This window comes from Phoxinus phoxinus (genome assembly GCF_949152265.1).
Source record: "Phoxinus phoxinus genome assembly, chromosome: 23".
Taxonomy (NCBI): Eukaryota; Metazoa; Chordata; class Actinopteri; order Cypriniformes; family Leuciscidae; genus Phoxinus; species Phoxinus phoxinus.
Genome location: NC_136898.1, coordinates 17,995,485 through 18,021,608, shown reverse-complemented (window position 1 = coordinate 18,021,608; position 26,124 = coordinate 17,995,485). Strand labels below are relative to the sequence as shown.

The 26,124-nt window shown below is 38.9% G+C and overlaps 1 long non-coding RNA gene across 1 annotated transcript; it reads right to left on the bottom strand.

Moving 5' to 3' along the window:
• Window positions 1–7,811: 7,811 nt before the first annotated feature.
• Window positions 7,812–25,271, bottom strand: LOC306992092. Its single transcript, XR_013796219.1, has 3 exons — window positions 25,114–25,271; window positions 13,196–13,357; window positions 7,812–8,746 (listed from the first exon to the last, which is right to left on the bottom strand). It is a non-coding gene; the product is annotated as an uncharacterized lncRNA (long non-coding RNA).
• Between the last annotated feature and the right edge of the window lie 853 nt (window positions 25,272–26,124).

Below are 26,124 nucleotides of genomic sequence, written 5' to 3'. Positions count from 1 at the left end.
CATAAATAGCGCAAATGTACAAATTGCAATAAACCACGGAAAAGACAGCGAGTGATCCCGAATGCTTTCTTCTCCCAGAAAGATGGTGAAAATGTATGTTGTTAATCATGCTCAGTTTTAAATATATTTAAAAAATAATTTAAATAGATTTTACACATTTAAAGCATAATCGTATATTTCATAATTTAACGGTCACCGGTATGTTCTGTTTGTTTCTGTTTTCACGGACTTTCACTTTGCTTTAATTTGTCACGTGTCCTTGTACAGATTCCCGCCACTCATCTGTCTCCTAGGTTACCGTCATTATTAGTTAATATGTGTCAGCTGTGTTTAATTAATTATCCTAGTTTGTGTTTAGTACTTAAGTTGCTCCCTCTCCTCCTTGTCTGGTCACAGTTATGTTATTTGTGTTTTCTTTCTGTCTGTCTGCCTGCCTTTGGGATTAGTATTATTAAAACTAGTGTTGTTCGCCTGCAAAAACACCCCGTGACATTAACGAGTTATTGCATATCATATTTATCTTCAATATTGTGCAGCTCTATATATTTATTTAATCTATAATTTTATTTAAATATAATTATATTATAGTAAAAAAGTATAAATATTATTCAAAACAAAAGACTATGGGTAACCAAACAGTTGATGGGCCCCATTGACTTCCATAGTATGGAAAAAAAAAATATATATATACTACAGCACATCGACAGTTTTTTTGTGTTCAGCTGAAGAAATAAATTCATAAAGGTTTGGAACAACTTGAGGTTGAGTAAATGACAGAATTTTCATTTTTGGGTGAACTATCTCTTTAAATAAATAATAAAATAAAATGTCTAGCCTTTATTTAAAAATTAAAACAGAAGAACAACTCTTGGCCAATTCGTTTGATAGACTGGTGGATCGTCTAATATATGAGCTGCTCTTTTTAGTCCCTGCCACATCATCTCAAAGGATTCAGATCAGATCATTGACTAGGCCACTCCAACACTTGCATGTTTGTTTCCTTTCAGCTTCTGGATTTTGGTTTGTTGTCTGGCTGCATCACCAAGTTACACTTAAGCTTCAGCTTACACACAGATGGTTGGATATTCTCCTTAAGAATTGCCTGGTAAATAGAAAAAACGTATGCTTCCCGCAGTGATAACAGCAAAACATCCATATAGAATCAAACTGTCACTATTATGTTTTACTATACTAGTTCTTGCAGTAAAATGATGTGCTCACTGTACATGTGCTCCATTATATTTTCCCAGAATTCATCCAGGGATCATTCAGGTGCAAACATGAGATGAGCTTTGATGTTCTTCTTGGCAAGCACAGGTTTTCACCATGCTACTCTTCTTATTGTTCTCTTTCTTCAAGTCATGAACGCTGACCTTATAGCTGATGCTAGAGATATCTGCAGTTCTTTGAACATTTTTTTTAAACTTCCCAGAGGAGGTGCTGATATGACCTTGGAGAAACTTTGGCAGGTTGGCGACTTCTCTGTGCATGTTCTATTTGCAGTTAATGACTCGCACTGTGGTTCAATTGAGTCAATGAACCTTTGAAATAGTTTTATAACCCTTTCCAAACTGATATATCTCAACAACTTTATTTTCTCAGCTGTTTTTGATTTTTTTTGAGGAATTGAATGCCAGCATTGTGTACCTTGTTATAGATGCAATTTAAACTCACCAGGACTGGTTGCACTAAAGCCTACAACTCTGCATACGGAACGCATGATGTCTGCACGGAAGTATGGAAATGCATATGTTGACAGGCAGGTAGGACATCATGAACATTTTTTGGTCCTGAGACTTTATGTTTTAATATTTAGACCACTTCTATTGATTGCTATGAGGATGTGGAGAGTTTCAAAAGTGTTTATAAAACTAATTTGCCTACCCAACCTTTAAATATGCTGTAAATAGAAAGCTCTCACAGAAGCTCTCAGGAAAATATAAACATGTTGCTCTCTAAAGTAACCAAACTGATTTGGTGCTGTTTTTTCTCACTGGGGTCCAGGCCCCCCGAAATAAGGGTACTTTTGTGCTTGACGGGGAGCCTGTGCCTCAGTACTGATGAAAGGCTATAGAGACATGCAACGCTGTTTTTCTTATATTTGTCTTCTTAACAAATTCCTGTTCCAAATTTAAAAGGTTGAGTAATCACCAGGTGGCGAATGTTACACTTTCACTAAACTGTGAAATAAAGTTAAAGTCGAAGCATTAAATTCACCAAACTGAGGCAAATAAAATGACAGATGTTTTGCTGGTTTGTTGACAAGACTTGTGAAGTGTGGCGGCAGTTCAGTTCTGGAGCGTTTGCATCATTGTGTGTGTGTGTGTGTGTGTGTGTGTGTGTGTGTGTGTGTGTGTGTGTGTGTGTGTGTGTGTGTGTGTGTGTGTGTGTGTGTGTGTGTGTGTGTGTGTGTGTGTGTGTGTGTGTACAACTATCTTTGTGAGGACCGATTTGATTTTTTGGCTCATTTGAAGGCCTGTAGGAGGGTCAAGACTTGGTTTTATGAATAAGTTTATAGTTAGGTTAAGGGTATGTTTAGGGCAGGGGTTAAGGTTTGGCACTAAGTTGTGATGTACAATAATGTGTGTTATATGATGTTACGCAGGGGTTAAAGGGGTGGTTGATTATGATTTCACCTTTTTAACTTTAGTTGGTGTGTAATGTTGCTGTTTGATCATAAACAACATCTGCAAAGTTACAACGCTCAAAGTTCAAAGCAAAGGAAGATATTTGCTTTTAAAGATATTGTTTTTTAAGGACTACAACAAACGGCTGGTAGGGACTACACGACATTCCTCCCGGGTTAGAGACAACACCAACCCTAGAATTTACATAAACCCTGCTCCCGGGAACGCAATTTATAGATTGTCATGACAGAATATGCTAATCAATGACCAGAAGATAGCTACACATCAGCTACATAAATTCATCAACTAATCATTCAGAAATGTCCTGTTGCATTCTACATGTCGTCACTTCTTCTCGAGTCTCTCCATCCTTGTCTGACTCCGGATTAAACATTAAAAGGATAAAGTTTGACATTTTCAGTGCATGTCTGTGTGAGGTAAAAGGACACAAGCTGTCGAAGCTCCGCCCTCTGTACCGGGAGCAGCAGCTCATTTGCATTTAAAGGGACAGGCACAAAAAGGGTGTGTTTTTGCTCACCCTCAAAAAGGGACAACTTTAACATGCTATATAAAAATGTATGTGGGGTATTTTGAGCTAAATCTCCATATACACACTCTGGGGACATCAAAGACTGATTTGATATCTTGTGAAAAGGGCATTATACCACCCCTTTATGAGGACACAAATTTGCATAATGACATTGGTATTACACAGGGATTACAACGTAAACGTGGTTTATGAGGACATTTAATTAATATTTAATTAATAGTCCTCATAATTAATATGTTTAAAAACATACTAAACAATCATTTATCAAAATATGAAAATGCAGATAGTGTTGTCATACAACCCAAGGGTAGGGTTAGTCGGGGAGCGAATATACAGTTTGTGCAGTATAAAAACCATTATGCCTATGGAATGCCCTCATAATAATAGGTGCACCAACATGTGTGCGCGCACGTGTGTGTGTGTGTGTGTGTGTGTGTGTGTGTGTGTATGGGGGGACCTTACCAACCTTTGCCACATGCTGTGTCCCAATCTGGAGAGCTGTTATCTAAACAGAGAATCATAGGATGCTGGGATTGGATTTACAGGAACAGGACATATGGATCTTTTTGTAAATTACTGCAGAACAAAAAGCATGGATCAGAGTCACACATTAACCAGCACGGTCTTAAAGACAAAAGAAAACAGCAGTCCATCTTTAGAAAACATTCAAAGATATACCTTTTGGAATGAGAAATAATATGAAAAAAAAATGCCCCCAGAAAATGACAAGATATTATATATTTTTTAAAGAACAATTATGTTATTTAATGCATATTAACAGAGTATTTATTGTGCTAACTTATCTTATTTACAGCTATGTTTTTATTCTGTTCATTTGATTTTATACAACCATGTTCAAACTAAGAATTGAACTAAGAAGAAGAATGTATTTAAACACTGATGTACTATGTTCTTAGATTTTCTTAATGCTTCATAGCAGTGTGTGCAGTGTTTTAATCTTGGCTGAGCAGGTTCATTTATAGCCCCACAGAACCTGGGGCGGAATCTGAAACCAGGGCGATTTATGGCCTGTGTTTCTGCTGATACAGTCCTGCCTGTCAAAACCATCAGTGTTAAACAAGCGCCACTCATCGTAATGCCCAGAAATGCAAACAAAACATGAAGAGACCATCAGAGGGAACAGCTAAAGTAAAAGAGGCCTTCAAATCAATTACCCTGTCCCATCAGTGTCATAGCAATTATGAAAGGTCATTAAATTATACTGTTTCATATTCCACTCAGATAAAAAGGGAATTCAAGCCCAACATTATCTGTGCTTTGTAAAGGAGGCAATTGTGTGTTTCCACTTTCACTTATGTCATTGTGTGTGGTTGGCTTGTAAACACTGATCTAGAGCTGAGTCATTTCATTTTGGTATTTTATGAATTGTTACTGGATAGGGGAATGTTCGGTTTAAGAGCCAAACAAACATTTTGGCAGTTTCTTCAAGCTCTTTTCACACTCATTGAGTTTGCTTATCACTCCCTTGCTCTGTTATGAAACCTATGAGCATTATAATACATGCTCCAGATGACAAGGCTGTTCCAAAAAAGGGGCAGTCTTGCTAAATTCTTGTTGACCAACTTCAAAAAGCCCATTGCAGATTACTCTAATTATCATAATAAGCACGTTCAAGAAGGGTGCACTCACACGATTGTCCCCACTCCCCCACTGACCTGCACTCACATTGCAGTAGTAGTAGGAGTAGAGGTGTGAATAAATTTTAGTAGTAGAGGTGTGCATAAATTATAGCCATTTCATTCTTAAACCAACGTAAAGTTGGAAAACAGAATAAAATTTGAGCGTTTGAGCAACCGAATACACATCTCCAACCCATATTGCTCCGTGATGTGTCAATGGTTGTTTTGGCCAGGTGGTATTTATAGCATAGGGAGCGGGATGCTTTAGATTTTTGAGAGCATTTGATTGGATAGAATAATGTGATGAGAAGCTGAAGTCCGCGGCGATGTCATAAAAATCTGTGATCCATTTTAGCGGAAGTGCGAGACTAAGTTTTGAATGCTTATATCTCCTAAATGCGAAATTTTTCATTGTTTTTGAACACACCAGCTTATTCATGAACTTAAGACTAACTTATTCATACTAGAAGCTAAAAAACGTAAATTTTGAATGCATGGGGCCTTTAACGTTCTGGACCAGGGTATGCTTACGTCATTCACGATGCATATTTGTTTTGAAGAAAACAGGAAGAAAAGCGTTAGATTGTGCTGCACGTATCAGAAGATTATTACGGAGGCAGCTGACTGATGGAGGAATTTGCAGCTTTACTCGCAAACGACAATTCCTGTTCGACAATAAGCTTAGAACCAGACCGTTATGCACCTTTGGGGGTCATACGTGGTAAAACAAAGTCCAAACTGAGGTGACTGACACGCACAACAGGACCAAACAATACTGATCCTCCTTCACGCTAAAGGTATTTGAAACTTTTTGGACCTCATTACTGAAACAATGTTTTTATGTTAAAATTACAGAAAGAAGTTTGTCGGAGAATACAATTCTCGCATAGCACTGAGATTTTTAGCAGAAATACGTAGACAGTTGGCTTCCATACAATCCATTCTTTGGTACCACTGACATCAGTAAGACCATGCTGGTCAACTTAAGTTTTACTTGTCAATAGCATAGCAAATACAGGTCCACCAGCATTAACCAGCCAGGACCTGCATTACAATTCATGCTGGTGTCTTTTAGCAGGGATCAAATCAGAGGGAAAGGTCTCCAATTTATTAAAAACAGTAAACCATGGTGGGGGACATCAAGGCATCTCCTAAACCCATCTTGACTTTTATATATTAATGGTAAACCAAAGCTGCCATTATCAAAAATCATTGCAGTGTGAATGTAGTTGTTAAGAGGAAATATTGCCTGATAGGGTTGTTTTGCCCGTACGTGAGCCTGGTGAGGAGGAGGTCTATGGAAGGTCACTCCTGCAGTGCATAATTAGGCAGCAAACTGCCTCACTAAACATGGCGGCTGCCCTGCAGAGCACATTCCCACACACACATACACACACCACAAAAAAAAAAAAAACTAAAAACACATGCACGTCTATGAGTTTAACACCAGCTGGACAAACAAGCGAGCAACACACTCTCTCTCTCTCTCTTTGGCTCGATTATTATTCTGTCCGATTTGGAGTTCTGTCAGGATCGGTAAAAATTGCCAGTGTAGTATGCTCTAGCACACAAGTCCACAGTCTATATTTTATGTTCAATAATATATGCTAAGAACTGGGAGGTATGTGGTACTTTGCGTAAGTGAATTATTTATAATCTTCAAAGGGTTTGATATGGGCAAATGTAATGTTTAATATTTAAATTAAATAGAAATAATTACATACTGACCACACAGAGACTGCCGCCCAGAATACTAATGCCATTCAGGCTTTTATTTGGTTGGTAAATAATAAAATATCTCAGAAAATCTTCTATTCTGTAGCACATTGGATCAAAAATTAATAAATAGATTCCCGCTCTGCGACTTAAAAAGGATGATTTTCAGTATGTCATCATAAAAATGCCACAGTTTATGTATAAATGTATGTCCGAAATATGAGCCGTGGTTTCTGTTTATATTAATGAAATTGTCATAATACTCTAGCACCTCTGGCAACTTGGTGTCGAGCAACCATCTTTGAGGCATTTATTTCCTCAATCCTAATTCATTTTACACAGTGCAAGAAGAGCTTTACTGGGATTTTTCTTCAAAACATTGAACAATGAGGTACTGCTCTAGACTGTGGGCACCTCTGGCCCAGTAGCCATACATAATTAAAGTCATTTAGCAAGGCTTGGGGTTGGTTTGCATCCATAAAATGTTGGTTAACCTTTGAAGCCCTGCCAAGACCTGCAACCTACAAAAGAGGTGCACCGCTTGTCCAAATGAACTGATGGCCAAACGTTTTTAGTGAGATTTGAGCTGGTGTGAATAGCTTGATATGATCCTTTTTAATGGCATTAGGGTTGTGAGGGTTTTCTGTATTGATGTTTAGCTTCGTTTAACCATAGTCACCCCTCGAAATGGCCCCAGATTGTCTCGATTTATGATTCGCTTGCAGCCTCCAGCAAGCCCAGCTGAATAATTTACATTGTGCTGAGGCCTGCGTGCCTGGAATGGCTGATAGCATTGTTGCATGCGCGGATGTATGTGTGTGTCTGTGTGCATGTCGGGCAGAAAGGAATAAGGCCAGCAACAGAGTTTCTTACCTTTCAACAAAGAGGTTGAAAGGTAAGAAACCTGGGAAGGCAAAGGTTTGGTGACATATGCAAGTAGGAGATCCCAGCGAAGCTAATTTCCCCCTCAATTTATCATTGCAGTTGTCTACATTTAAACTGTAAAACCTGGACATTTTTAGCACTTTCAGTGTCCTGAAGTCAATGTTTTTTTTTGTTTTGGAATGGGTTTTTGGTCGAATGCTTGAAATAAGGTCTGTGGTGAACACAAGCTCATTTTCACGTTTTATTCTACAAGATAAGATTTCACCAAGTGCAAAATGTTCCTGGATCAACATCTTTGTTGATTCTGGAACAACATTTCAAACAACCAATCAGGTTTAAGACCCTGATTTTACCACTTTTATTACCCATTTCTGGTGTGTGTTTTTTTTTTTTGGAGACTTGTTTTTGGTCTATTTGAAAAATAGCTGCTTAAATATGCATGGACCTATTCAGTAAATAATGGCAGGATTTTAATTTGAGAAAACAATCCCTTAGGAAAACTGCAATTTACTGATCAAAGATGTGTAGATACAAATCTATACTTTTAATCTCCAAGTTATTGAATTTTTAAAGCATGACCTTAAAATATATCAAACATTCTATTTTTCGTTAAGCATTCGTGACATTGGGATATAAGCCAACAAATCAAAACTAAGACAACTGAAAGCACTAAAGGGATGAATTCTTTATAAGAGCACTTGATTCGTCTATTCACATTCACATGTATTTGATTCAGTGAGTATTTCAACAATATCCTTGTTTAGGTCTAATCTAGATGTACAGTAGCAGCTCACTGCCAGTATTTTGGGAGATATAATATCTCGTGTCCAGGGCTTAACACATAGAGTGTGAGATTATCCCATGTGTAGATGAAGTCGCTCAGTCTTTATCCTTCTGCCCATCAGACCGCCCTGCTTCCCACTCACCCTCGCACTTCATGACACTTTCTCAATGGAGGTACAGCCTCAGGGAAGATGCTGTTCAGACCTTGATCCCTTTTCCGCCTGGATATTCTATTCCTTGCCTTCTATTTGCCTCGTTCTCCTGCCATTCTCTCTTCAGAGCTTGAGAGCAGCTCCTCCGAGGCTCATTACATGCTTTTTCATATTTAAACCCTGGCTTCTTGCCGAGTTTAATGTTCATCTTCTTGGAGATCGACATCACTTCTCGCCAAGTTTGATGTGCTTCATCTTGGAGATCGACATCACTCATGCCCGACCCTCTCAGCTCTGTCTTTCAATCATGAGATCTGTAGAACATCATGGAGGCTTCGCTCTCATGTGTCTCTGTCATGTTGATGACTGATCTTGAGAAGCTGCTTGTCTGGCCTACCAAGAAGTAATTTTTGCAAAATTAATTTGAATTCTTATTAACTGAGGTACAAATTCATGCATGATATTTCAGGTCTGATCAAAAGGGACACGCGAGACTTGGAGGAAACACTCATTTAGTCGTTGCATTCAGCAAAGTGCATTTCGAGATATTTTGTAGGTTTATCGCAGTATCTACACATTTCTCAGCTATAAAAATGGATCATCATCTAATCCTTTGCAGGACTCTAATAAGATCTAAATATACCAATAGGAATCAAATTATTGTTACAGTTGGATGCGCCTGATACGGCATCATCTCTCATCACCTCAAAGTCACATATCCACTGTGCAACTCTTTGCATTCAACTGGAGAGATTTAGGTGAAGGATTTAGTCAATAACCAACACTAATCTGATCTAAATTAGGTTGAGTCCATGCACACAAAGACAAGGCACGTCTCAAGAGAAGTTAAGGATGGTTAATGATACAGGTAAAAGTAAATATGATATGAAATAATAATAAAACCCATCAAGAAAAACATTAAGCTTTCTTTTCGAGGAAAATTGACCAAAAAAAGAATGAATCATCCTGCACCAAAGATTTCTGACCAATCAAATGCTCTCTAGAATGTGAATGTCAATCCCTCTAATATCACCTGCAACCAACTAGAGAATATATCCTTGTCATGTTTTCATAACAGCAAATTTTAATAAACAGCAAGAAATCCAATATCAAACCTGCTGTGCAATATACTGTGCAATTTAAATGTGTCTTATAATGTAGATATAATGTAGAATATATAATAATTCTGAAATACTATGTGCACACATGTCTTTCTATATTTCTCCATCAGGGTAAATATGTGTACTTAAGTGTCCCGCAAGCTTGGGCAATCTCATTATGCTTATAAGATCGAATGCAGTGAGCCGTGAGGTAACCTAAATATTAAAACCTACCAGACTCATCCATTTCATGAGTGCTACTAAAAGGGTTCGGAGCAGGAGTTCGGCTCCAGGGATGGGTCATTAATTCAATTGGGAAACCACATTTTTGGGCTCAGGTGATCCTTGCAGAAATCTCACAGCTTTTAACACAGACTATTTGTTTCACGATATTACTATTGTTTGTATGCCGCGTATCCCTCCAGCAAAAAAAAAAAAAAACCCACATCTGTTCAGCTTCATTTTTTTATTTTTTATTGTTGTGCGCACAACGCTGATCTCTTGGAGTGTGTATTCAAGTGCTAGATTACAGACAGACAGATGATGCCAGGATTAAAAAAAGGTATTTTTGAACCAAATGTTAGAGGGGAAATGTGAGATTGCAAGACAAAAGTTGGTTGAAGTATGGTTGAGGGCAATGTGATTATAAAACCATGCTGTTGTATTTTAAGTGTTTCTTTTGTTGCTTGTGATGATGCATATGCATCATGCGTTTTTGCATTAAAGATCAGTGAATGCAATTTCATTATTCATGGGGAATTAGGCAAATGTCTAGTATCTGTGTAAAATGCATCCCTAGAGATGCACACAAACAAAAGCAGAGGTATGACACACATGCGCACGCACACACATAGACCGAATGGCCGTTTTTTAAAATCGCAGCAGGAGCGCACTTCTCTAGCGTAGCGCTAATAAAATATGGTGCTGCTCTGGACAGGATTTATGAGCTCAATCAATTTCCTTCAGCCCGATCTTCATCTTGTCCCTAGGTTTCTTTCTCAAGAGCCTTATCAATTATATGTAGCCAAGGGAGGCTGTATTGCTTGTGTAGGTGTAGTCGGATTTGTAAAGGAGCTTGGATAATGAATGCACACCTTTGGCGATAGTGGATGCCATCTTGGGGTGGGGACTGGGATATGTGAGGTTGGCAACCAATGTCATGAGAAGAATTAAAACCATTTTACCATTAAAATACAAAACATTGTACTTATTGCAATGCAAAAATCCGACCATATAAATATGTTTACCTCATGTTTAAGTCTTTTTTTTTCAGAAACCCCAAGGCCAATTTAATAGTTTGGACTTAAAGGGACAGTTCACTCAATAAATACATTAAAAAAAATAAAGTTCTGTCATCTTCTATCCACCCTTACATAATTTTTAAACCTGTATTTTTGACTCAGGTTTTTTTTTTTTTTTTTATAAATACAATAAAAGTCACTGGGGTTTAGTCTTGTTTTTGGACCCCATTCACTTTCATTGTAAGGATTAAGAACATGAAGGTGAGTAAATTATTACATTTTGTGGTAAGCCATTGATTTAAATGTTGCCTTTGTCTCTTTAGGTTTTATCTTGATATGAAAATGTTGCCCTCTCTTACACATGACACTAACCAAAAATCAAACTGGGTTTTGTTGTTGTTGTATGAGAAGATTTTAAGCTATTTGAATTCTCAGCCTTTCAGAAAAACAACAACATCTTACTATGCAGATTTATATTCTGTTTTTTTCTAGCATATCCGTTTCACCCTATTGTTTATGATAACCCAACACAGATTATTAGTTATAGCCGTATGCATGAGCAAAGTATTTTGCAAGTAAGAAATGGAAACATGAAACAAACATTTCCTTTGATATCAGTTTCCCACCCAAAAGCTTTACCTGATGTACAGTGTTTGCTCATTCATTAAAAGTAATCAATCTGGGTTCACTCTAATGAATACAGCTGTGGCCAAGACATTTAGGAACCCAAAAGTTATTACTCACGTTAAATGCTCTGCGTCCTTAAATCATGCGGACAACATTAATAAACATTTCCCGCTGCTTGCTGAGGCAGTAGATGCAAAGACTGTGATTTCCCTAAAGTGTAAACACTCTGAGCAATGTTCTTACAGCAAGACACATTCTAGTGTCTTTTCTCGTTGGAATTCAATGGAAATGTGCTGTGATTGGCAAAATGCTAAACAAACAATAGGGTGAATGGGGTAAGCTGTGCCACTTTCTAATTAAACTGTCTAGTCAAGGAGAAATTAGATAAATGAGATGTAAAAATTTGCACACCTATTTATATTTTAGGATGTCTGCTATTAACATAAATCTGAAGAATGTGTCTATAGCACAGGGCCATAGAAATATGGCCTCTCAAATATGACCTATACACATTTGAATGCAAACCTCAATATTACTATTATGAGAGTTCACTTGCTAAATCCCAGTTACTATTTTAGGAAGTTCATTATATATCTGATTCTGAATTCCTTGAATCTGACTGCTAGAGCGGTTTTCAAACAGATGTCCACTGGATCTTTTCACTGTTTGCATCTATCTACTTGTCTGTCTGTGATACGTGTCTGTCTACTCATTAAGTGACAGTCTTAATGAGTGAATCATTCATTCAACCGATTCGTAATAAGGATTCATTCAGGAACGAAACAAGTCACTGGATGTATGAGGTACTCATTAAACCATTCTTTCAATAGAATCGTTAAAAAAATAAATTCATCCAGGAATGAAACGATTGACTGCCTTTGGAGACTCATTGAATCGTTCATTTAACCGATTAGTTGAAAAATGTGAATTCATTCAGTAACTAAATAAGTGAATAAGTGTGTTAGACTTGAAACGCCACTGTGCGGAACGGTTGGTGTATGACATAAAAGTACTACGCGAGCGATAAGAGAGCAAGCGGTTCATATGCTTTCGAATTGCTCTCGCGGTACTTTGATGTCACTTACCGATCGGTCTGCGCAGTGCCGCTTCAAGTCAAACACACCTAATGGCTTTTAGTGATTGAATCATTATTCAACCGATTCATTCGACAAAGTCGAGTCATTCAGGAACAAAACAAGTGACGGTGAATTCATGATAACGTCCCACTTACAATTTATTCAATGGAAATAAATATACAACATGGCAGAAGATAAGATAGTATGCTATTCAGAATTTAAACACTGTCTTTATGAGTGAGTTATTGTTTTGAAACACACTGATTCCATCAGTAATGAGTGGCTCCTAATGAACGAGTAATTATATCATCGTTCTTCACCGATTTGTTCAAAAAGGCTGAATCAATCAAGAACAAAACTGTGGCTTTGTATGGAACTATTACGAAGGAGCTGACATTGTATTTAAAATGTAAGTTATTCGAGACTAACTTCCTGTCTATTTAACTGTTTTATAAAAGCATAATCACAACTTGCTGACTGCTAACAAACGGACCAAGTCGCTGTTAGTTCTAAGGTGAAAGGTGACGTCTTGTAATTAGCAATGGAGGCTCGTCTTTTGAACTAAATGACATTGTTTAAAATCTCTTGTGTAAGAAAGTATTTCCCCACACAAGAGAATCTGTGTGTCTAATTTACATAATTGAGAGTTTTATTGCCTTATACTGTAGCAGCACTGTGATTACCTGTGGCCTTGTTCCTACGCCCACTCATGTGCATAATGGGACCTTAAATGTGTTAATGACATAAATTAGGAAGCATGTGATACACTATGTGGGTGATGCAGCTGACACATCTTACCCCATTCTCCTCTTTGCGTTCCCAGACAGCAGTAAACAATTGGAACTCGTTCCCGGCCCTTGACGGAATTTTCCGTGTTTTCACTGTCATACGGTAGGGGGTGCTATTAGGCATCTTCTGAAAGAGTAGCATCTCCAGATCAAAAGACATGTAAAGAAGAAGCTGAAAAAAGCGATATGTAAGCATATGTAGAATAATACGATCATCAACATTATACAGCATATATCAAACATGTGTTGACCCAGGACGAGCTACAGGACTGTGAAAGCTTTGGGGTTGTTGATGGACTCGTTCTACTCCATCCATCTGGTGTTCTCAGCTTTTTGCTCAAAATCTTTATTTTTTTAAATGAAATTTACCCCCATTGAAGTGTTGATAAAAAAGTAATGCGTGAAGCTAGAATTATAAAAAAAAAAAATTTAAAGCAGAGGGTCTGTTCTTACTTTTGATATATTGCGTGTTCAAATATTCATACAACAAAATATTCTGGGGGCCACGAATTTTGTGAAAATGATCAAAAATCATGGCGCTGGCTGGCAACTTTAATAAAAAAAAAGAAAGCTGGCGGGGAATGAGTAAACAGGTTTTGGCAGATGTTTACAGTTTATATAGAGCTCTAAAAGTTGAAAAAGTTTATTACTTTTGCCTGACTTCATATTCTGAGTATTTCTCTCTCCGTCACCATATAAATAGTTGAGAATAAGACAGAATTGATGTGAAGTGTGGGTCCTGGCTTTGAGCCAAATCTGTGCTCACTTTCTACATCCGAGATGACAAGAGGACATGAGGCTTTCGTCATGTGAGCTAATGCAAAAAGGCATCAGTAGTAGAAGTTCATACTGCTTTATGACAACATGAGACAGGATTTTAGGTAACTGCATACTGAAGACATTTTTCAAAGTAAAATTTACTGTGGTAACTATATATATGTATGCGTGTATATATATTATGTATGTATGTGCATGTATGTGTAACGTGCTCCAAGAACCAAGTTAGAGTCATGATCTAGATGCAGATAAAAATTATGTTAAATGGCTCAGAACAGTAATTTATGGCTTGAGCGTAGAACACATGACATAGAGCCTCACCATAACAATGAATCCACGAAGGGCACGTTCACACGAACATTGGGACAAATTAACATTCCGACAATAAGGTATAGTACAGTACAAATAATACAGGTAAGAATTAACACCATGGTTAAATAACAGAACTAATTAGATAACACGAGACACCTGAGTCTAATTAGCAAGAACAAAAGAACTACAAAGACCATGAAAAGTACTACAAAAGGAACATGAACTCAAATGACAATTTTCACAATAATAGACATATCAAAGCACAGGTTCCTTACAGTATGTATTTATATAATGTTTCAATATATATATGACAGAATTAAGATAAAAACATATACATATAACATATATATATATATATATATGTTTTTATCTTAATTCTGTCATTTACTCATATCGTTCCAAACCTGTATGACTTTCTTTGTCTATGGAACACTAAAAAGGATACTTTGAAGATTGTTTTAACTTTTTTTTTTCCTTCATTAAATGAGGACCAAAACAACAGTGGACCCCATAGACTTTCATTATATTATGGACATAAAAACAGGCTTTTAAAAATGTCATCTTTTGTGTTCCACAGTAGAAAAAAAATCATGTAAGTTTACAACGACATAAGGAAGATTAAATAATGAAACAATTTTACCTTTTGGGTGAACAATACCTTTTATACAATGAGCATTTCAACCTTCCTTTTGAGGGAGAACTAATAACTGGATTTACCAAAAATGGCATCAGATCGTTGAAAGATATTTATGTCATGACAACTCTCTGAGAGTTTGGCATGGTGATGAGGATGACAAAGTTAATGTGTTTGGTCTTGGCGGAGTAGATCTGCTACAGCTTTTATTGCTGCTGAATCACCCTATAGTAATAGATCTATACAGGTGGAGCTGGGGAGGGTGGAGGGTTTCTGAAATATAAAGCAAATAATAGGCCTAAGCACTCGCGGTCTTCCTCTGAGTCCGCACTTTCGTGATGTAACGCAGGTTTGACTGACGGGAAGAAGTCTGCTGCGGAGTCAGCATCAGTGCGGGCTCGGCAAAAGTGCGCATCGAGGGCGCAAAAGAGGGCACTCGCGAGCACCCTTCTGAGAGCTAAAATGACAAATGGGACACCCTACGGCAGGGGTCGGCAACTGGCGGCCCGCGGGCCAAAACTGGCCCGCCAGCAATATTTTCTGGCCCGCCGGATTATTTTGGAAGTCCGTTTTTTTTTTTTTTTTTTTACTATAACGGTTTACAAATAGGCCCCGTGAATCAGTGATGATCTAAAATGAGCGACGAGTGCCTGCGGTCACCCGCGGTTACGAGTCATCCAAAAATATTTTTAATGATATTCGGGTCGTGGTCGGTCGGGTCGTTTGAAATAATGCCAATTAAACCATTGTAATTTATATAGTACTAGACATAATGTTCTATGAAATACATAGGTCTACACTTTATTGGCTGAATGCGCGAGGATGACGCACGAGCTCAGTCTGCAGAGATGACAGTGGGAAATCCTTATTTACCTGAATGTTGAGCGCGTTATTAACTTTTGAATAAGAGCTGAAGCGGGACAAAATGCCCGATTTCCCAAAACGTTGAACTGAGCAATGCCATTGTGCCATTTTAATAGGCTACTTTTAAACGCATATAGCTCAGTAATGCGAGTTTTATGTATTTTATGTGAACGGGCGGGATTTTTGTTGGGAAATTCGGAGGAGAGACGCACACTTCGATTAGACTGGATAAACACATGCAGCATCTTAATTGTTAAGAAAATGAAACGAAATAAATTAATAAATCAAGCCTTTATTACAAAACACAGCATTCAGAAAAATAAAAAAAATGTTTTAAGTATATGGTCACAATATGTCTATGCTTCCATTTCATTGCAGCTTTTTGTTTGACACATTTAACAGAGTAAAAACAGTTTATTCGTTTTTTTCTTTTGATGTATGTCTCTGAAATCATTTGAATTTTCTTCAGTGTTTTCGGTACAGCCGGTCACAGACTGACACTGCTGTGTAATTGTGCTTGGATGCTTTCCATGTTGGTCAGACACCTTTCCTTCTAAGTGGGCGATTCTTGGCTAGATAAAGCGGAAAACTGGACCAGACTTGATGGCAACGGACAAAAGTCAGTGTTTTTTATAGGGACTTTGTTGGCTAGGTTATTTTGGAGTGTACAAATGAAACAAATACTGATGCAAGAATTCAGTTGGTCAGGCGAACTACCCTTACTGTCTCCTAACACAGACAGGAATAGTATACAAAATGAATAATGGAAGTGCAAATAGGAGGCCCCACATGGAGGGTGTGATGCTGAGTGTGGCGCTGACTCAGCGAAACCTTCTGAGAAGCAGATGAGCAACAGCAGCAGAGACTGGCGTTAGCATCCATATCTGCCCGGGGACAGAAGACTTACTGTGCACAGGGGGCCTCCCGCATGGGTGGGAAACGACCTGTCTGCACCGAGCTGACACTCATTCCATCTTCAAGCCCAACACAGGTTTGTTTTCTCAATAATGTGCTTTTACAATTGAGCACTTGGAGTCCAAATAAGGGTGGAGTCCTTAACAAAAGTAGAGAACCTTTCACAGCGGGCAAGGTACACAATTTATCACGTGAAAAATGTCCGCATTTTTTAGTGTACTAGGTCTGATTTTCTTTCTGATTTATGATATTTTTTTGTTGCATTCATGAGCTAGCTTAAACAGGAAGAGAGCATCTGATTGACATAAAAGTAAACAAGCCCATTTCATTTTATTTGTTGCTTAGGAAGGTAACTGAAATATATGATACCACAATAATAGCTTAGAAAACACCCCAATCAATTATTGCTGCAGTCTCTACAAACAATTATACGGATAAGAAAGTAAATGTGTGTAGATTTTGTGGACACAATCTGTCAAAATCCACCCACACACACACACACACACACAAAAAAAGCAGAAGAGTTCTTCTCATGAATGTCTAATTTAACTCATGATTAGTGCCTCAAACAAAAACAATATCTTTCAAAGATTTCACACCACTTTGACTGATGAAATTAATCTATTTCAACTAAACTGCCAGTACATTAAACAATGCAATGTCAATGATTTGCAGTTACTGTAATTTTATAATCGTATTTAGTTAATTTTTTAGCAGGTAAAAATATTATAATTTGTAAGTGCTGTGGATACAATCATATACATGTAAAATCCAGAATGGATAGAATGTGAGTCAACATTTTCACGGAGTTCCTACTGGGAATTCAAAAGGAAATTATTTTAAGCTTTTCTGAACAAGTCAGTTGAGGGAACAACCTTGGCTTTTTCGTTTTGTCTGAACAGGTTAGAGGTTTGTGCACTGGGGAATGGTTTTTCTGTGCTCATGTTTGCACCCAGCATCCACTTTCCTCTTGACCAGGTGTTATTTTATTTATCACACCAACATAAATAACCTTTACATCTGGGGTGTTTGCATCTGTTGGGTGGGGGGAATGATTCGGTCAGTGCTTGAAGTGGAGAAAAAAAGTGCCTCTTGAGCACAGACTGGCATATACAAATTAGCATAATAAAATAGAACTTGGGTAGACTGATTCTGCTTGCATTCACTTGATTTGTCGAGATGAGAGGTAATTCACGTACTGCCCCCTGGGTAATGATGTCATTAGTGGCGCTTTTCCACTGCGTGGTACGACTCGGGCTCAGCGCGGCTCGGTTCGCTTTAGCTCGGTTTGCTTTTTCACTGCAGTTAGTACCGCTTCAAAGTGGGTGGGATTAAAGACTGATCGTTATAGTTTATCCGCTCCTCGGCAACCAACGAGAGGAACATCTGCACTTCGTCCACTGACCACGATTCAGCAATTTCTTTTTTGAACGTTTTTTTTTCTTCAAGCAAGTCAAGCAAGTTGTTTAAAAACAGGTGCTACAGCAGTGGCTGTTACTGGCTATTTAAATCTAGCGGGTTTGATGTCTCGCAAATACAATGACGCTGGTAGTGACAATTCTGTCTGACCAATCAGTGATCTGCAGTGTTTTCACGTCACATATTAGTATCGGTACGGTATGCTTGGAACCTCAAAAGAGGTGGTACCATTTAAAGTGAGCCGAAGCGAGCCGTACCGTACCATGCAGTGGAAAAGCGCCACAAAGTGAGCTGTGCCGAGCCGAGACATACCGTACCGCACCATGCAGTGGAAAAGCGTCAAAGCGTGCCGTACCGAACCATGCCACACCGTACCATGCAGTGGAAAAGCGCAATAGGCGTTTTTCGACTTGAAGCGGCACTGTGCAGACCGACATCAAAGCGGTTAGAGAGCAGACGGCTCCCTATTGTAACGGAGACACCGTCATCAACACCAGACATCATCACTCCGCCCACTCGTTCTCAATCCCCTGAGTACTAATCACCATCACCTGTCCTCACCAGCACGTCATCATCCTGCATCACCAGATCCCTTCATAAACCACACACCTTCACTCTGCCAGTTGTCTGGTCTCGTCGTTGTACTATCGACAAACCTGACTCCATTACTGAGATCGCTAAACACCTACCTTATTCCGAACGGACTACTTACCTTCATCATACTTCGACCTGGGTCTTCTTCAGTCAGCCACCCGGCTTCTTCTGTCCGCCTTCAGCCATCTGGATCCTTCACCAATCTCCAAACCAGCAGCAGATAAGAGACTGGTTCACTTTCATCATCTACACATCAGAAACTGTTTACTTCCGGTTACTCATCTGCTACCTTTACCATTGAGTTTACTGTTGAATAAAACTCTATTTACGTTACCTGTTCGTCTCCTTCTGCTTTGTGACACCTATGCTTTCGAAACGCTCTCGCGGTACTTTGATGTCATACACCGATTGGTCTGCACAGCATCGCTTCAAGTCGAACACACCTATTACTAGTGACGGGAGAAACAAAGGTTTTCGAAACTCCAAATTAATTGAACCACTTGCTTTGCAAAACGATTCACTGTTTCGAAAGTGCTTGAAACGCAACACACAGGTGAAACTTGCTGGTCAAAACTGGTGTAAATGCAATTTAAACTCAGCTCAAACATGTGTAAACACCTTTTACGAACCAATTGCAAATGTTTTCTTGAAAGGTTAATTTATTAAATGAAATCTAAAAATCATCATCAACAATACCATTAAATATGAGTTGTTTGTATAATGTGCTCTTTTCTAAATTTGTTGTCGCTCAAAAATGTCAATGTTTTTTTTTGTCAATGCAATTAATGCTATATTAGTTTGATAATGTTTCCTGTACTGGCGCATGCCTGTGACGTAAACGCGTACGCGACGCCTTCACTGTCTAGCAGACTTTTGCGTTTTTACCCTTTAGACGGGAACGTGATGGTGGAGCGTTTTTAAAATTTCCACTCTGGAGGGTGGTTTCACTTTTTTGCGTTTTTTTAAGCCCCAAAAACGCCGTCGCCGTGTGTACACGAAAGGCACATCCGATAAAATATTTTTACGTTTTCACCCGCGAGCGTTCTCGTGTAAACCGGGCCTTATGGTGGGCGTTGCTAGTCAGGCTAATAAGAGAAAATTAACTAAACTCTTCGTTTTTTATTATACAAATGTCTTATTACAAATGTCTACAACAACAAAAAAGAAGATCCGAGATCAGGTAAAATCCACAGCTCTAACCCTAACTAAACACACCTGCATGTGCTAATTGAGGGCATACTAGAAACTTCCAGGCAGGTGTGTTGAGGCAAGTTGGAGCTAAACTTTTGTTTCTTTTCTTTTCTTATTACATGCATCAGCATAGCTGACAGCAATTACCACCCAAAAAGGCTCCTGTGCTCATGTCCCTACAATTTATTACAATTTGCTGCAGTTGCACGATAATCACACAAAAGAAGTCTCATTCAATGCTCACCTTTGAACATTGTGCAGACAATCTGACTATGGCGGCTAATCAAAAAGAGATGCCTGGTGTTTCAGTTGCTACCCCTATTGAGAAGAGACTGTCTGAGTAGTTCTGTTGGGTTTGCAGGTGATTTATGGACTATGTTGTTACACTGTGAGCGTCAGATAATGAAGGAAGCAATGCCCTTTGTGTTCTAGTCTGTACCAGCCTTTATCTCCTTTAGATTTAATGATCAGTCACCAGACATCCAAATAGATGCAATTAAAGCAATCAGTATGGACTTAAACTGCCTTGTTTCACCTACTTCCTTCTTGTTAACCACAAAGATGTGTCCATTTAGCTTGCAATTTATCAGCATGTTAGGGTACTAGGGTACTGAAAAATGCATTTGAGCTCAGTACAAAATCATTGTTTTGGATATGTCGGTATAAGTCGCTACATCAGTTAAGTTTACATCAATAAGTTAATGTATTAATGTAAGAAAAACCATTTGAACTCATTGGCCCTCATTTACAAAACAAATGTACGACAGAAATTTGGGCATGCAGTCATTGTGGACGCAAAACTCGTATTTATTAATATGGTTGATTGCTACAATCAAGCCTCACGTCAGGTTTTAGCTTGTGTGCAAGTTTTAGAGTTAGCGTGAATTTGCTTGCAGCATAGAAATCTGGTGAAAAATTGTTATGAGAGCATTTTGTTAATTTCTATTATTTCCCTGACCGACATCCGATGCTTTTTAACCGATCATCATTATCCATTAAATGAAAAGATAAGAATGTCTAATAAATAAAATTTAAATGAATTAGAATAGATAGGTGTCTGTGGACAAATATAAATACATATACAAAAATAACAGAAATAAGCATATAACAATAACATAACACATTTATATCCCCCTTTAAAGACAGACAATAGACTCGGCTTCCGGTTGCTACCAACGCAACACTGGCTATATAGCAGTCCCTCCAGAAAAACGCAGAGTTTTTGTCTGATTGTTGCGGGAAAAGATCCTTGATTATGCGGCACGTTTTCTTTAAAAATGCGATGGAATATGCGGGATATTTATGCAATTTTATGCGATGAAATTGCGGGAACTTGCAAAAACTGCGGTTTGATGAAAAAGAGAAAACAATTTTTTTCCCCCAACACCCTATTCACTAGGCTACTACTTTAATGTAAAGTAATTTCTTATTACTTCCTATGATAAGCAAGCATACTACCTCACATAAAGGGCTGGGAATAATTAAGTTCTCATCTTGTTTTATTTCAGACCTTAATAAACACATGGCTGAAACTTACAAAAAATTGATGTCGAACAAGTTCTGTAGCTTTACAAAATGAATATGCTACAACTTCTGTAAAAATGACAAAGTGGCAAAGTGGTTGTCCAGCGTCGACTTCCGCCTGTGGTCCAACACACAGTTGCACGGAGTACAAAATAATTTGCCCCCACTGTCATGTAACACACTGAGAAACTGCTTTGCGCGGTCTTTTGCGCTTATGTTTGTTGGCAAATGAGAATGATTTGCGGGCTTCATCATGGTTTCATCAGCATTACGGGGTTTGCAGCTTTTAAATGATGTCGCGCAATTATGTCACTTCATAACGTTCCCATGGCAACGGGGCAAATGGCTGCGCTTGTGTGAAGTAAACGCAACATTTTTCAACTTTCTGCTAAGATATATGTGACTTTTTGCAACGAAAATGCAGGGATTATGAAATCATGCAAGCCCGCATATTTTGCGCGCGGAAATCTGCAATTTAGGCTATGCGGCGAAAGTGCAGCGTATTTTAAAAAATGCGCCCCCTGCATAAATATGCGGACTTTGGCTGATTTTGCATTGAATCATGCGATCGCATAATCACGTTTTTCTGGAGGGACTGATATAGGCGCTCAGGTTTGGCCAACCTATGGAGGAAAAGCAACACAAAAGACTGACTATAGACAAACACTGAACACAGATAAGTATTTATAAAACAAAGCGAAAAATAAGAAAGAGGACCTGCAATATCAAGGCCCCACCCACACTTCAGCGAAATCGGTTGGTAGGCTACAGTTTATGTTGGCCTAGTGTTAAATAAACAGTTATGGAAATGTAGAATTAAAGGTAGGGTAGGTCAGAATTGTCTAAAAAAAACTTTTATTCAAATTTGTTTAAACTGTCTTTATATACCAATGCATAATTAAAATGTAAGTACTCTGATAAAAAGAGTATAAAAATCGAGTGACTCTAGACCGTTTAATCTTCATTAAACACAGCTCATTAATTCCATTCACTCCCACCTAAAAACGGGTGCGCGACTGCGCGCACGTGGGCAGAGCCAGTAATAACGGCGGTAGTCATGGCGACGTCGAGTGACAGTCGCGCAAGCCAATCCTGTGATTCGTCCCGAATGGAAATAATGAGCTGTGTTTAATGAAGATTAAACGGTCTAGTCACTCGATTTTTATACTCTTTTTATCAGAGTACTTACATTTTAATTATGCATTGATATATATAGAAAGTTTAATCAAATTTGGTAAAAAGTTTTTATATAAATCCTACCTACCCTACCTTTAAAGTTTGAGCTCCAATCTCCTCCCGAGGATCCCGATAAAAGTCAGTTGGCGCCTCAGTGACTACGTCACTCAGAGAAGCTGTCAGTCATGATGTCACACCCCCGTTTACCATCAGATTCAGATAGCTAACTAAAACCAAAATTATTTAAAGAACAAAGACTTTAACTAACATCAGCATGATAAAAACTGCCAAAAAAAAAAAAACATCTTTGGAAAAAAATATTTGAAGTGTAATGTGATTGTTTTGTTGTCTCACGGGGTTTATGACCTTTACTGCATCCAGCCACCTGGGGGCGATCGAGGCGCATAGCTTCAGTTGTGCACCCTGGACCACATCGCCTCAGCAGCAGGGAAGGGAGGAACGAGGTAAGGTGTGTGTATTAGAATGTGAGTGAAGTAGGCTACTAAGCTACGGAGCACAAATGACATGGTGGTGGAAAAAATATTGGATTTTTGCGTTCTGAACTGTAGATATTTTACTCGACATTTCTATTTTGAGGAAGTCCCGCGAATCGTTTTATTCTCTCGCAAGGAATGCACACACGAGTGCATTACCGACCGCGCCCACACTCGGCCATCAAAACTAGTCCTGCGCCGCACTGCGTTGGGTCCCGTGGGTGCAGGTCTCTAGCTCCAACTACTTTAAAAGCCGACATCTGGGCACATTTAGGCTTTTATGAACAACCTGGTAAGCACGACCTGGAGAAGACACACGCTGTGTAAATCATGTCACGCACAAATAAAATATGCAGGGGGTAAAGTAAAATAGAAAAAGGAGGATCCAGTGCATCGTCAATGCGTCATGATATTGTATTGAACTGAATCGATGACATGATAATCGTAATGAACCGATCCGAACCGTGAAACCAGTGTAACGTTAGGTTCACACCCCTATAGGCTAAATAATGTGTCTCGGCTAGTAGGTTATATTGCGTGTGAGGATGTTGGAGGAGATTTATAGCCTTTTCTCACAGCACTTGATATAATTAAACATCAATTTGATGGCGGATCCAGAAAGGTTCCACAATGAAAACTGGAGATTCACCCGTTGTAAAAGACTTCGTTCGGACTTTGGAGTGACTTCAGAAAAAAAGAGACTGCAACCGGGCCCATGTGAAAACAAGGTTAATATCGGAAGGGCATTGAATGTAGTCACGCAATGCGGATGTTGTTAAAATTAACAAATTAACAATTAACCCTTTAGGCGCCAGAGTTTTTTTCCTAAAACGTTCGATTTTGACATCTTAATTTCAAAAGGCTATATCTTAAAAGTGATAAAAGATAGAGACTTTCTGTAAATTAGAGAAATATTAAGGATGACCCAAAGTTTATGTAGGGAATACATTTTCCCATCTAATTTGCATATTATGACGTCATATGGTGGCGGCTATCTTGGATTATAGAATTTTCATGAAAAGTCACAAGTTTAAATGATAAAATGGAGCACTTCTTTCCCCCCAAAATGTCCCTCACCTTCTGTATGCTATATTGCACAATACTGAATGCTCAGGTAAATAGTGAGTAGTAAACAAACTGTGTAAATCATTACTAATAAATGGTAGAAACAAACCGAATGCAGGTAGTGGTTGGCCTTTTGCTGTAGAGATTTTCCATTTACTACATACAGTAGGCACTCTGATTATATATATGAATATATTACATATTATTCATATGACACAAACACAAGTAGACAAGACCTGTTTAGTTGCCCCGTGTCACATCGCCTCTGCTCCTGCTACAAGCAGCGCGGGCGCGGCCAGATCTGCCTCACGCGCGCGCGCCGAGTGCGCACAGCTCGGACTACTGTCATTGTCACCACTGCGCGGCAAAGATGTACCGGGAGAAGCGCGAGCTGCACCATTTCGCGGCAAAGATGTACCGGGAGAAGCGCGAGCTGCACCATTTCGCGGCAAAGATGTACCGGGAGAAGCGCGATCGTCATTTTCAAAAGGCAAATATTCCCCTTCAGAGTCAGAATCGGCGAATAACATTTGCAACATCCTCACGATACAAGTTTTTATTAGCCATTTGATGATTTTCTCTCACAAATCTCACAATTTACTCAGACGCTCTGAACTCAACTGCTTCCGCATCAATGACACGAGCGCTCACTTGCTCTGCTGTTTTCTCCATGGTTTTCTCCAATACTTTGAATAGGAACATGACGTCATTTTGGTCTTGAATCAAAGTATTACATGTCTGCCATCTAGTGGTAGGGAATACAAACGAGATATTACACCATATTAGGATCTACAGCCTGTTTTATTAAGTATGACGTCTTGTCGCAATTTTGCGACTTTGGCGCTTAGAGGGTTAACAATCTGAGAACAAACTATAATCCAATATTATAAATTATAATCAGCGCGATTTACTGCAATGCTTTTCCCCCCTTAGTTGGTCAAAACAAAAGTGGATGTTTGTTACTTGTTCAGATTACATTTTCCAGTGAAAAATCTTAAATTGTGTTGGTCATATTTCCAAAAAGTAGAATCTGTGATTCCGAATGACAGGATCCACACCGGCGCGGTGACTGACTGCCGCACATTCTCCTTAAAACATTGGATTCATCCGCGCTGTGCCGTGCTGAGGTACAACCCACGTAAAGTTGCTAATTCCGCGGATAGCTGCAATTGCAGATTTCGAACAGAGATGGCGACAAAGAGGAAAAACTCAAACTCCAGCTATAAGTATAGAGAAATACCGTCAGTGTTTAGTTCAAGGAGTTCAGTAAAGTTGGGAATATTCACAGATTCGAACTTCCCGGATCAATAACTTGTGAGCTAGCCTGAACATTGTAAAACACAAATGACTCCTCTTTCCAATCATAAGGTAGACAACGAGTTACAACCTAATTTTCCTTAAAACAAGCCTTATAAAATCTATGAGCAAAGTTCAAAACCCGAAAAATGTTACTACAAAAATAGTTAATGTTAATGTTAATGTTACACACTGTAGTATCACCAAATTCAGTTTACACAACAATGGTCCCCTACTGGTCATACTACAACACTTAGTTTGATAAAATGTGATTTTGCATTTTTTTTAATGTTTTTTTTACCATGAAAAATATTCAATAACTGCACTGTAACTCCTGCGAAAGGGCAGGTGACAGCCGGGAAAGCCTGGTGGACAGCTGGGAAAGACCAGTTGACGGCGGGAAAGAACGCACTAGGAGTGGGCGGCTAGTCACCCTACCCACTAGCGACCTGGTAGCCCCAGGACGCGCCACCCTTGACTACGAAGCAACAAAAGAAAAAACAGCCCGGGGGCCCTCCGAGAGGCGGGATGGAAGATGGGCCCACAAGGACGGACCAAATGGCAACGACAGGAACGAATAACGACAACGAGAAAATCCTCCGGAAGTGTGCGTGTGGATGGGAGAAGGTGACGTCAAGCAGGGGGCTGCGTATCCATCAAGGGAAGATGAAGTGTATG